Here is a 10727-nt window from a genome sequence, read left to right on the forward strand (position 1 = left end):
CCCCCCCTTCTCCTTTCTCGGGGCCCCGGGGCTGAGCAGGGGCCTCCCAGGCTCCCAGCCGCCGACCCAGCTGTTTGCGGGTGACCTCCGGGCCCGACGGGCGCCCACAGCTGGCGGGCAGCTGGGGCGGGGGAGCTGGGGTTCTTGGGGAGGGCCGGCGGCCACCCCCCTGTAAACACACACGCACATACGCCCGCCGGCCCGCCCGGGGCTTCTCTGTGTCTGGGACTCCAGGACTAGATGGAACAGGGGGTTCGAGCCTAGAGCCCGTGGTGGGGGTGTCCAGAAAGACCCTTCTCGGCAAACTTTGCCAGCCCGCCGGGGTTCTCGGGCTTCTCTAGCTTCTGCCTGGGGTGGCCCAGGGCCCACCAGAGCACAGCTGTCCTTTTTGCTGGGCAGGCTACCTCTGAGCCCTCGCCCTCCTGCTGGGGCATTCACCGAGCTCGCGCATTTGGGTCCCGGGTTGGAACTGCGAGCGGGGAGGACAGAGGTGGAGGCGGAGAGCAGCGTGCGGTTCTCGAGTTTGTCCACTGGGATGCACTGCGCTCCCGCGTTGGGGACGAAAAGGCCAGTAGTTGTTAGCCGGCTGCTTGAGCCGCCCCCACTCCGGGATGAAGCTGTGGGGGGAGTGAGGCGAAGGGAGGGAGGATCTAGTGCGTGTCCTGATTTTGAGAAATTGGAAGGGGACTGGGACGCCAAGTGTTTTCTAGCGACCCTTGATTTATGAGCCGATTCTGCGCCCAGAGGTGAATACTGTGTAACACATCTAGTGAACGTTGTCAGATGTTATTATTAGCATCCCTTCTCGCAGTGGCCGATCTTGCTGTGGGCTTCAAAGGTTAATCATGGAGCCTATTGTGTTGGGTGTTGGATATTGGCCGGGCCTGAATCGATAAGTGTGCTTGGGCTAGATAAGCTTTAGGCTTGGACCTTCCTGGGATGTCGGCAAAATGGAGCGAGGACAGCTTTGCAGGAATGACCCTGATCCAGGTGCCCTGGAGGCCTGCCATCCCCTGCTCTGCCCCGGACTGTCCCATGTCTCAGCAAGACCTTCCAAGGCCTTGTGAAGGACCAGACGGGTCCCCACCCTGGCCAGTGGCTGGTCTTCAGCGCCGACCTGCTTCCTGAGCTGCCATCTGCCACTTGATTCCTGATGGCAACTTATTTGAACAGACATTTTTTTTTTTATTGCTAAGTTGCTAGATTAAAAGATGAGTACATTTTGATAAAGGGAGAGAAGAGCAAATATCTCGGAAAGAAGCCTCTCTTTTGGTTTGAAATTTACTAAAACACTTCCTCTCAAGCATCCTCAAGCCGGATCTTGGGATTTTGCTTTAGGAAATAGTTCTGTTGGTTCTTTTGAAGTTTGACCTTTTGTTTTTCCCCCCTCGATGTTAGCACAGGAGATTTTCTGTAAGTGTGCCTTTAAGGACGAGCTGTCACCTATTTGGGATCCTGATGGGAGAGCTCTGTCTTGTTACTGCTGTCTCCTGGCCAGAGAAGGAGGCCTGTACCCAGAGGGTCTGGGTGGTTTTGCATCACAATGGGCACCTGGGGACTCTGAGCCAAAGGGTTGCAAGTTCAATGTCTGGAAATGCACATTTTCTTTCAAGACAGCCCTTCCCCTTTGCTTGGAAGCCACTCCACGGCTCCCTAGGTGAGCACTGGGCGTCTTGCTGCCAAGCTTGGAGCCTGGTTAGGACAGGTAGACACTGAGCCTCCAGCTGGGGTGGCAGAAGGCCTGGCTTGCTCCGCCATGGGAGAGGTGCAGTGTAACTTGCTGGGCAGGGGGTGGGGCTGGGGTGGGCTCTCTTAGTTCCGGCCCCAGAGACGAAGTCTGGGCTTGGTTATTTACTTCTGTGTTGGAACTGAGCTGTATGTGGAGCTTTTTTTTTTCCTTTTCCCCCCAAGAGGGAGAAGCAGATTGAGACTTACTGAGCAGCTTTTGTGTCTTTTGCGGTGGTATTTAATAGTTGTAGCAAAGCTCCAAAGATACTTTCCATCAGCTGTGAGAGAGGGAGCCATGGAAGGAGACCCAGTGGCTTGACAAGCCCTGCCAGAGCTCACCCGTGGAGGGGGCGCATATTCAGCAAGCAGCTCAGAGCTCACCCGTGGAGGGGGCGCGTACTCAGCAAGCAGCCCAGAGTTTGGAGTTGGCTTCCTGGTTGTGAGTCGCTTCCCAGGCTGCAGACCTCAGATGCTGTGGCTTCCTCAGGGGCTCCGAGCATCCACCTAATACGTTTGCTGGGTTGCACTCAGGACTGTGATCCCTAGCAGAGTGCCACGAGCTCATTCCCAGCTCATGTCCCTGTGGCCATCCCATCTGTTCTCCCGCTCTGAGGTTCTGGGGCCCCTTTTGTTTGGGAGGCCCTGGGTGTGTGTGTTGACATAATTCACAGTTCCCCAAGCCCTCTCAGTGCGCGCTGTACCATGTCTGGGCCTCATGGCAGGGATCCATTGGCTTGGCTGTCACCATCCTCGCTGTAGAGTCCCCAGGCAGCTGGGGCTGTGCAGCCCAGCTTTAGCGGATGAAGTCAAACGCTCTGTCCACAAACATTGCGCTCCCGGTGAATCCTGGCTCGTGCCGATTTCCAGCTGCTGCTACTAAATTGATTGCAACTGGAATCCATCTAGTGTCAGTGGCTGTGCTACTCCTCGGGGACAATTATGCTTGACTAAATTGCAAATTTAGGAGGCAGCTCAAATCTTTGGGCAACATCGGTACATACCCCCTTTCACGCTCACCCCCACCTTGGGGATACACTGTCCAAGTGGAAGAGCTGATGGCAGACTCCTCTCAGTCTGTCCCTGTTGTTTATTTACTTTGATCACCTGCTTCCTTTTCTTCCACGCATTGGAGAGGGCAGCAGGGCAACGCAGCTCAGGAATGGAGACAGCCCCATGCCTGCCTGCCGGGGACAGCTGTCTCTGGGTCCCTGGAGGCAGAGCAGCGCCGGCTTCTCCAAGGCATGCACCTGCGTCTTTCTAGTGGGGGTCGCTGGAGGTGCTTCTGGACCCCAACCCAGTCTCCACTTCCGCAGCCCCAGTCCCTCTGACCCACACACAAACAGGGTGTTTGGCAGGTGGGGCCCTGTGTGCTCCTGGGTTCTGCATTTCCCTGAGCTTTTTGTGGGAAAGCCACAGGGTACCTGGAGCGTGACCCTGGGTTACAATGAAGTAGGTAAACACAAAAACCTGACTGGATTGCAAACAGCTGAGCCTTCCAGAGCCCAGGGGCTCCTCTCTGGGGTTATGTAAGAGTCATCTGTTTTAAATACGCAGTTGCCAAGTTTTCTTCAAAGGGTTACAAGTCAGTAGAGACCAAATTGATGTAAAGATTAGCTTGGAAAGCCAAATATATCCTTGATCTAGATTTTACATTTGAAGTCTGGCTTGAGAGGGTTTCTCCTGCCCGATGCCAATCAGACACAAGGAGGAGACAGGAGCAGGGGCTTTCTGGGGCTAGAGCAGGCAAACGTGGTACGGTTGACTCCATTCTTTCTTCCTCTGAGACCCCTTCCAGGAATTCAAAGGGGCTGGTGAGTCATGAGGCCTCGGAGCAGGGAGTGGTGGTGGTTACATAATTCAGATTAACTCTCAGTTAATCTGCCTTGAATAGAGCATCAGGCTGGAGGGTATCCATGTCAGACCTCTGGTGGACCTTAGGGGGTGTCCCCAAGTACATCCACCTCAGAGCTGGGATAAGATCAGGCACCAGGAGGAGAGAGGAGGACTGGCTACTCCTGGGTCAATCCCAAAAGGTTACTTACTATATGATGATTTCATAGCATTGAAATTGAGGTAGGAGATGGGACTGGACTCTGGAGGTGGGACTCAGACTGTGGACCAAATTGAGGACTAGCTAAAACAGGGACAGGATGGAAGCACCATTCCATAAGACATGCCCATCAGTGTGCCATGTCAGTTTACCATTGCCAGGGCAACACCCAGGAGTTACTGCCCTTTCCATGGCGATGACCTGATGACCCAAAAATCACTACCCCTTCCCTAGAAATTTCTGCATCAACTGCCCCTTAAGCTCCATGGAATTAAAAGTAGGTATAAATACAACTGCAAAGCTGCCCTGAGCTGCTACTCTCAGCACACTGCCTATGGGGCAGCCTTGTTCTGCAGTGGCAGACACGGAGTTGTCACACTGCCGGACCGGTAACACCACCAGAGCTGGAACACCTCCTCAATAAAGCTGTTTTTCTTCTACCACTGGCTTGCCCTTGAATCATTTTCTGGTCAAAGCCAAGAACCCTCATGGTCTAAGCCCCACTTTGGGGCATGCCTGCCCTGCATCAAAATGACAAAATTATAGACGTGGTACAATACTCATACTACTACTGCAGATTATAGTTGCCAGGGGTCAGAGAAGGGGTGGGGAACAAAAGGAAAGAGGGTGTGGTTACAAAAGGGCAAAATCAGGCCTCCGTTTTGTGATGGAAACATTCTCTATCTTGACTATATCCGTGTCACAATCCTGTTATATTATTGTACTGTCGTTTTGCAAATGTTACCACTGGGGGAATCTTGGTGAGGGGTGCACAGGGTCTCTCTGTATGATGTCTTACAATGCCTGCAATTCCACAGTTAAAAGAAAAGGTTTGATTAAAAGAAACAAACTAACATTCTCTACTAATCTGTCAGAGATTAGTGCCTAACTGATCTGACTGGCGAGCGTGGGCACACATGTGTGTATGTGAGTATTTAGCTTTTTTAGGGGTCATGTATTTGTATTTAACAGCAGTCAGAGGTGATGTGGAAATGGGGAAAGGAGTAAAAAAATTGTTTTACAAAACTTGCTCAGTTGTGTCTCTACCACATATTTTAGAACGAAAAATTCAGCAGCATATGAACGTGTGGTGTTGCTAATGTTATGAGATCTATCATCGGTGACAGTAATAAATGACTTCATGCATAATTATTGGATAAGAAGATCTGTCCACATCTTTATGTAAATTAGGTCAACTCTGAAGATAGAGCAGCTTTTCGGGGTCAGCCCCACTTTTCTACCCCGGCTTATAGGCTTCAAGACCATATTCTGAGGGTTTTAAGTCAAACACAAAAACAGCTGGTTTCCTGTTTCTAGATCAGTGAAACATGAGCTTCAAGTTTGAGAAGTCAGACATTGGTTTGTGGCTTTCCTCTTACCACCTCATTTGGGGCTTTATGATAAAAGAACTGGGGGTTGGGGTGCTCTATCAGGGCTTATTGAATGAAACTGGGAGATACAATGGGCAGCTCTGTCAGATTTGTCTGTGAACTTCTGAGATCTCATGACCTACACCTGATACTGTTTCTCTCTCTTTTCACATCCAGATGGGAGGTGCTGGAACTAATACTATAATACTGCTAGGCTTTTCCTAAGCCAGGCTTTGTGCTAAGTGATCTGATCCAACGGTGCTAAACTGTTCAGCCATTCTGCATTGTCCCACTCTACCCTCATGGTGGCCCTGCAAGGCAGGTATCATTGCTCCCATTTCACACAGGAGAAAACTGGAGCACAGAGAGGTTAGGTAATTTGCTTAAGGTCACACAGCTAGCTCATGGGAGAGGTGGGATTTGAACCCAGGTTTCCAGGACTCGAAGGTCCATTCATGCTCCTTATGCTGACCTCTGTGGCTTTCTTGTCTTATACAAAATCTACTTCTTACTCACTTTATTAAGTTACAGATTGCCCTTTTGGGAAACACAAAACAAAATTTTCAAACAACAACAACAAAAAATAAAACAAGAAGGACCCAGCTGCTGTGATGCCAAGTCAGCACTTCATGGATTTAGCCGTGTGTTCAGCTGACTCTGAAATCACAAGTCTCTCTGGCACCCATGATTTTAAGTAAAAGGTTTATGGTCAAATGACAAATTATTTTGCAGCACAGAATTAATGAAACATCATGGGGAGATGAAAACCTATCTGTGACACAGATAACTGCTATTCAATCTATTTAATAATTAAAAATAAATATGTCACCAAATCCAAGGAGGCCTCTATTGAGAGCTTTCTTGAAATTAAAAACTGTGGAAATCAATGAATGATCACATTGAGAAAGTTAGGTTTAGCATAAGAAGTCTGAGTAAAAGGAATTGCCCTTTATATATTTGTGTGTGTGTGTGCATTTTTTTTGAAGTACAATTTACATGCAATGAAATTTACCCATTTAAAGTATATGGTTCATTGATTTTTAGGAAATTGGCCGAGTTGCATAACTATTGCCATGGTCCAGTTTCATTCAGCACGGTTGCTTCACCCCTGATAAGATCCCTTTTGCTGTTTGTAGCAATCCCCATTCCTGCCTCCAGCCTTTGATGACCACTCCTCTGATTTGGCCTTGATGGATTTGTCCATCCTCGCTATTCCTGTAAATGGAATCATCTGGCGTGTGGTCATTTTTGTCTGGCTTGTTTAGTGTCATGCTCCGAGGTGTGTCTACGCAGTAGCTTGCCACTTCATCCCCTTTTTGTTCCTGAATGGTATCCCGATTTTCAGACATCCCGTTGGCTTACTGGTTCATCTGTTGATGCACTGTTGGGTTGTCGGCATCTTGGGGCTTGGGGAACAGCATTGCCATAAACTGTGTGTGCCTGCCTCGGGATGGATGTTGTTTTCATTTCTCTTGCCTCCACGTTATACTTTATAACCACAGATGTCAGTGCTCGGTGGGGCTGCAAGAAGCCCCTTATGTGTCATTAGATGGATGGAAAGTGTGCCAGGCTAGGTGCCCACAGTCCAGCTCTGGGTTGGGATAGGCTCCTCCCTTTTGTTCTAAAGAGAACTCCCTGCACACAAGCCATTGTTGATTCGAACATTTCTCATTCAACAAGCATTTATTGAGTGTCGAGTGCATTCTGCCACGGGGATGTGTTTTGGTTAGAGGAGAACGGGCATTTCCATTCTGCCTTGGTGTAAAGGGGAATATTTGGACTCATTAGAAGGACTCCTATCTGGTCAGATGCCTGGAGGTGGAGGGGAGAGGGTCAGTGGTCTCTTGAAGGACCCAAACTATGCCTACTCCCCTGCGCGTGGAAAGTGTGGGCTCCAGGGGGCTTCCAGGGAATGTAAGGGAGGCAGCTGCGCTTCCCCCTTTCCAGGGGGGCAGTGGGGCCAGTTTGGGGAAACCGTCCTCATGGAGCATCATCTAGTGAGGGCTGAAGGGCATCATTTTGTTTTTATCTTATTTATTTTTTTATACTTTGAATAGGTTAGGTCTTGCCGTGTTGCCCAGGCTGGTCTCAAATGCCTGAGCTCAAGCGATCATCCCACCTCAGCCTCCCAGAGTGCTGGGATTCCAGGCATGAGCCTCTGTACCCAGCCAGGCATCATGTTTGATGGCTGAGGCAGGGCCAGGGTCGTAGGCACAGGGCAGACTGTGGAAAGCACCCCCAGAAAGCACGGGTCTTGGTGGGTGTTAGATGCTGCTACTCACAGAAGGGGCAGCCCTCAAGCAGGCCATGGATTCCAGGAATTCCATGATGGGGATTGTTCGGCACCAGCCACAGACTTGGAAGAACCTGACTGCATAAGAGGGAGAAATGAAGAGAACATTTCCCATCCTGGAGTAGATGACAGCGAACCCATGGCGCCCAGGCACCTCAAATTCAGGCTGCAGGTGGGAGGAGGGTGGCCCCTGGAGGAGCTCCTGGCATCCCTCTTGTGCTAGCCCCAGTGAGTGTGGATGAGGGTCTCGGCTCAACTGGCCCCAGAGGGTCTTTGTAGTTAGCTGCCAAGTTGTTAGCTGGTGTTGGGAGCAGAGACTCCCCAGACCTAGGGATGGGGAAAAGATCTCAACTCTGGCAACCGGTGTGGACTCTTCGGTAGTTGCTTCTTTGAGCTCTGTGTAGAGAAGGATTCTGAGTTCTTCTGGGGATTTAGAGCGAGAAAGGTGCCTATAGACTGTTTGCCATGTCTGTATGGGACATGTGATGGAAGAAGGGTGACTCCAGTGCTGCAGAACTGCCCTTTTCAGGAGGCCTGAGTGCAGGGCTTGTTCATAGCCACAGGTTCTTCTTCATAAACACCTTCACTGAGGCCTGTGTATACAACATATCAGTGAACAGTTGCATGGCACTTACTATGTAGCAGGCACTGTTCTATGCCTGTGCCGCATCTTAACTCATTCCTACATTGCTATGGCAGGAGCACTGTAAGGATCTCCTGTTTGCAGAGAAGGCACAGAGAACCTGAATGAATTTCCCCAGGACACACAGCAAGTAAATAGCAGAGCCCGCACTCAAACCCAGGCACTCAGCTCCAGCATCTGGCCTCTGAACCGTTACATCCTGTTCTTCCTAGTCTAGAAGAACACATTGGATTGCATGTATTTAAGGAATACAGCATCCACAAGGCTGGGGCAGGCAGCCAAGTATGGGATTTGAGCCCAGCATCCAGGGCCAATTTCCTTGCTGCCTGGCACCACACAGAACACACATGGATGTCCATGGTATGGAGGTGAAAAGGACATGCCTGGAGCTTCAAGCGTTCTGAGCCTGGTAGGGGGACAATGGTGGTGCAGTTCCCAGGTGACAGCAGCAACCTGTCCAGGCGGTTGGGCCCAAGGGTCAGCCCTGCTTAGACCGCAGCAGGGACTGCCTCTCACCAGCTGATCCCCACCATCAGCTGGGGGGCCGTGGTCATGCCCTTCTGCCGGGGTGTCATCTTTACACAGGTGAAGAAAGAATGGCCCCAGGAGAGAGCTGGCGATTTTGCTCATTTCCTGGGCTGATCTTTGGTGGCATCTGTCTGGCTCTGATTTGCTTCTACTTGGAGCATCTGAATAACTCAGCACGCCTCTACTCAGAGCATCTGAATGACTCGATGACAGAGTCCCGTAACCACCCTCCCAGGCTGACTACAGCCCTGATCAGACAGAAGTCAGCATCCTGCTGTGGATTCAATTTCCCGAATGGTTGCAGAGAGCCATCTTAGGCAAGGGTGAAGCAATCACCCACGGATGGCACCGGTAGACTTCCTAGGCATGCAGCTAAGATATATATATATATATATATTTTTTTTTTTTTTTGAAAAGATTCAGTTACTAGGCAGGGTCATTGTATTTGGCGTGTTAGCAAGGAACCTATCCGAACCACGATGCCAGCCGTTGTGGCAGAAGCCTCCGCCCCAGGACCAGCTGAGGATTGTGCTCTCTGGCTTGGAAAGGAGTGTGGTAAAATGCGGAAAAAGCCCCATGAGAGCCGGTTTTCAGTCAACGCCCCCACCCCCCTCTTTTTTGTCAAGAGAAAATTCAAGACTGTACCCAGATGCTGAAAAAAGCTGTGCTTCCTGCTGAGGGACACGGTGGCTTTCAGAAGGCAAGGATTCTTTAGGGAGCCAATTATGCGAGACAAGAGTAAGCATGTTTATTTTTATGACACTGCATTTCAAAATCCCAGAAAATGTTGATGGAATGGCCCCATTAGGCGCCTAGGTCTCCTGGATGCTGTGGCATTACACTGTGCAGGCTTCCAGGGGCATTTTGGAGACTCTTGATTAAACCCCAGTACTGAGCTAATTTACTGCCCATTACTACCCTGGAGGGTCTCTTTGAACGCTCACAGCCCCAGGTTCCTTCTTCCTTCAGCATTTTTTGGGCTGATTTGATTCTCTGCACAGAAGCCTGATGCTCTGGGAAGACCTGAGCCGCCGCACTCACTCCAACAGCATCTGTTTCTCAGGCTCTCACCCTGATGGTCCCTGGGGAGCACTGGGCTGGGGTTTTGTGGCACCAGCCACGCAAGTGGTCCCCCGAGAGTCTGCTGGCCCCAGGTGAGAGCCAGGCAGCGTGACAGGTATGGCAGCCACTGAGGTTTGTCCTGGGACAGGCTGCCTATGGGCCTGACATCCAGACACTTTCATGCAGCAGACACGGATGAGTGGCCACCACATGCTGGGTGCTGTGCTGGGCACAGGGATGAAAAGACCCCTCTCCTGGTCCTACAGGAACTCCAAGTGGAAGAGAGGACAGAGGAGCAAATGGAATTGCAGGAGCCAAGAGGAAGAAGGAGATGGGGAAGGTTTCCTGGAGGTAGCAGCATTTGACCCCCTTCTCAGAGGATGAGAGGAAGGAAGCCCATTGGCCTAAGGAGGAAGGGACAGCCAGGCAGAGGGAATGGGGTGGCTGCCGTTTACTGAGCACTGGTGGTGGGTGTGCTGCGCAGATGGGGATGTGGAGGCACACCGCGGTGAAATAGCCCACTGAGGCTCATCCAGCCCACCCAGGAGGAGGGCGGGGCAGGTGTATTTGGGTCAGCCCTTAGGAGTTGGCTCTGTGAAGCTGGAGAGGAAGGTGTATGTTGGGGGGGTGGTGTTTGGAGGAGACTGGAAAGGCCAGCAGGCCCCAGGACTGGAGCCATCCAGGGCCAGGGTCCCAGGGAAAGTGTCATGCTCTCTGCCCCTGTACGTTCAAGTGGAAAGGGAATGACAGACCCTGGGGAGTGAGGGGTGCAGAGAGGGGGCCCGTGACTCACAGGAGGGGTGCGGAGAGGGTCCCTTGAATCATGGGAGGGTTGTAGAGAAGGGCCCATGAATCACGGGAGGGCACAAAGGGGCCCGTGAATCACAGGAGGGGTGCGGAGAGGGACCCCGTGAATCACAGGAGGATGCGGAGAGGGGCCCGTGAATCACGGGAGGGTTACGGAGAGAGACCCGTGAATCACGGGAGGGTTGCGGAGAGGAGCCCATGAATCACGGGAGGGGTGCGGAGAGGGGCCCGTGAATCACGGGAGGG

The 10727-nt window shown here is 51.4% G+C and overlaps 1 protein-coding gene across 1 annotated transcript in view; it reads left to right on the plus strand.

Annotated features, from left to right (window-relative positions):
- Positions 1-10727, plus strand: part of AJAP1 (adherens junctions associated protein 1) — a 134609-nt gene that overhangs the window by 896 nt on the left and 122986 nt on the right. The gene's annotated exons all lie outside the window — the stretch shown is intronic.

This window comes from Hylobates moloch, unplaced genomic scaffold (assembly GCF_009828535.3).
Source record: "Hylobates moloch isolate HMO894 unplaced genomic scaffold, HMol_V3 SCAFFOLD_9, whole genome shotgun sequence".
NCBI lineage: Eukaryota > Metazoa > Chordata > Mammalia > Primates > Hylobatidae > Hylobates > Hylobates moloch.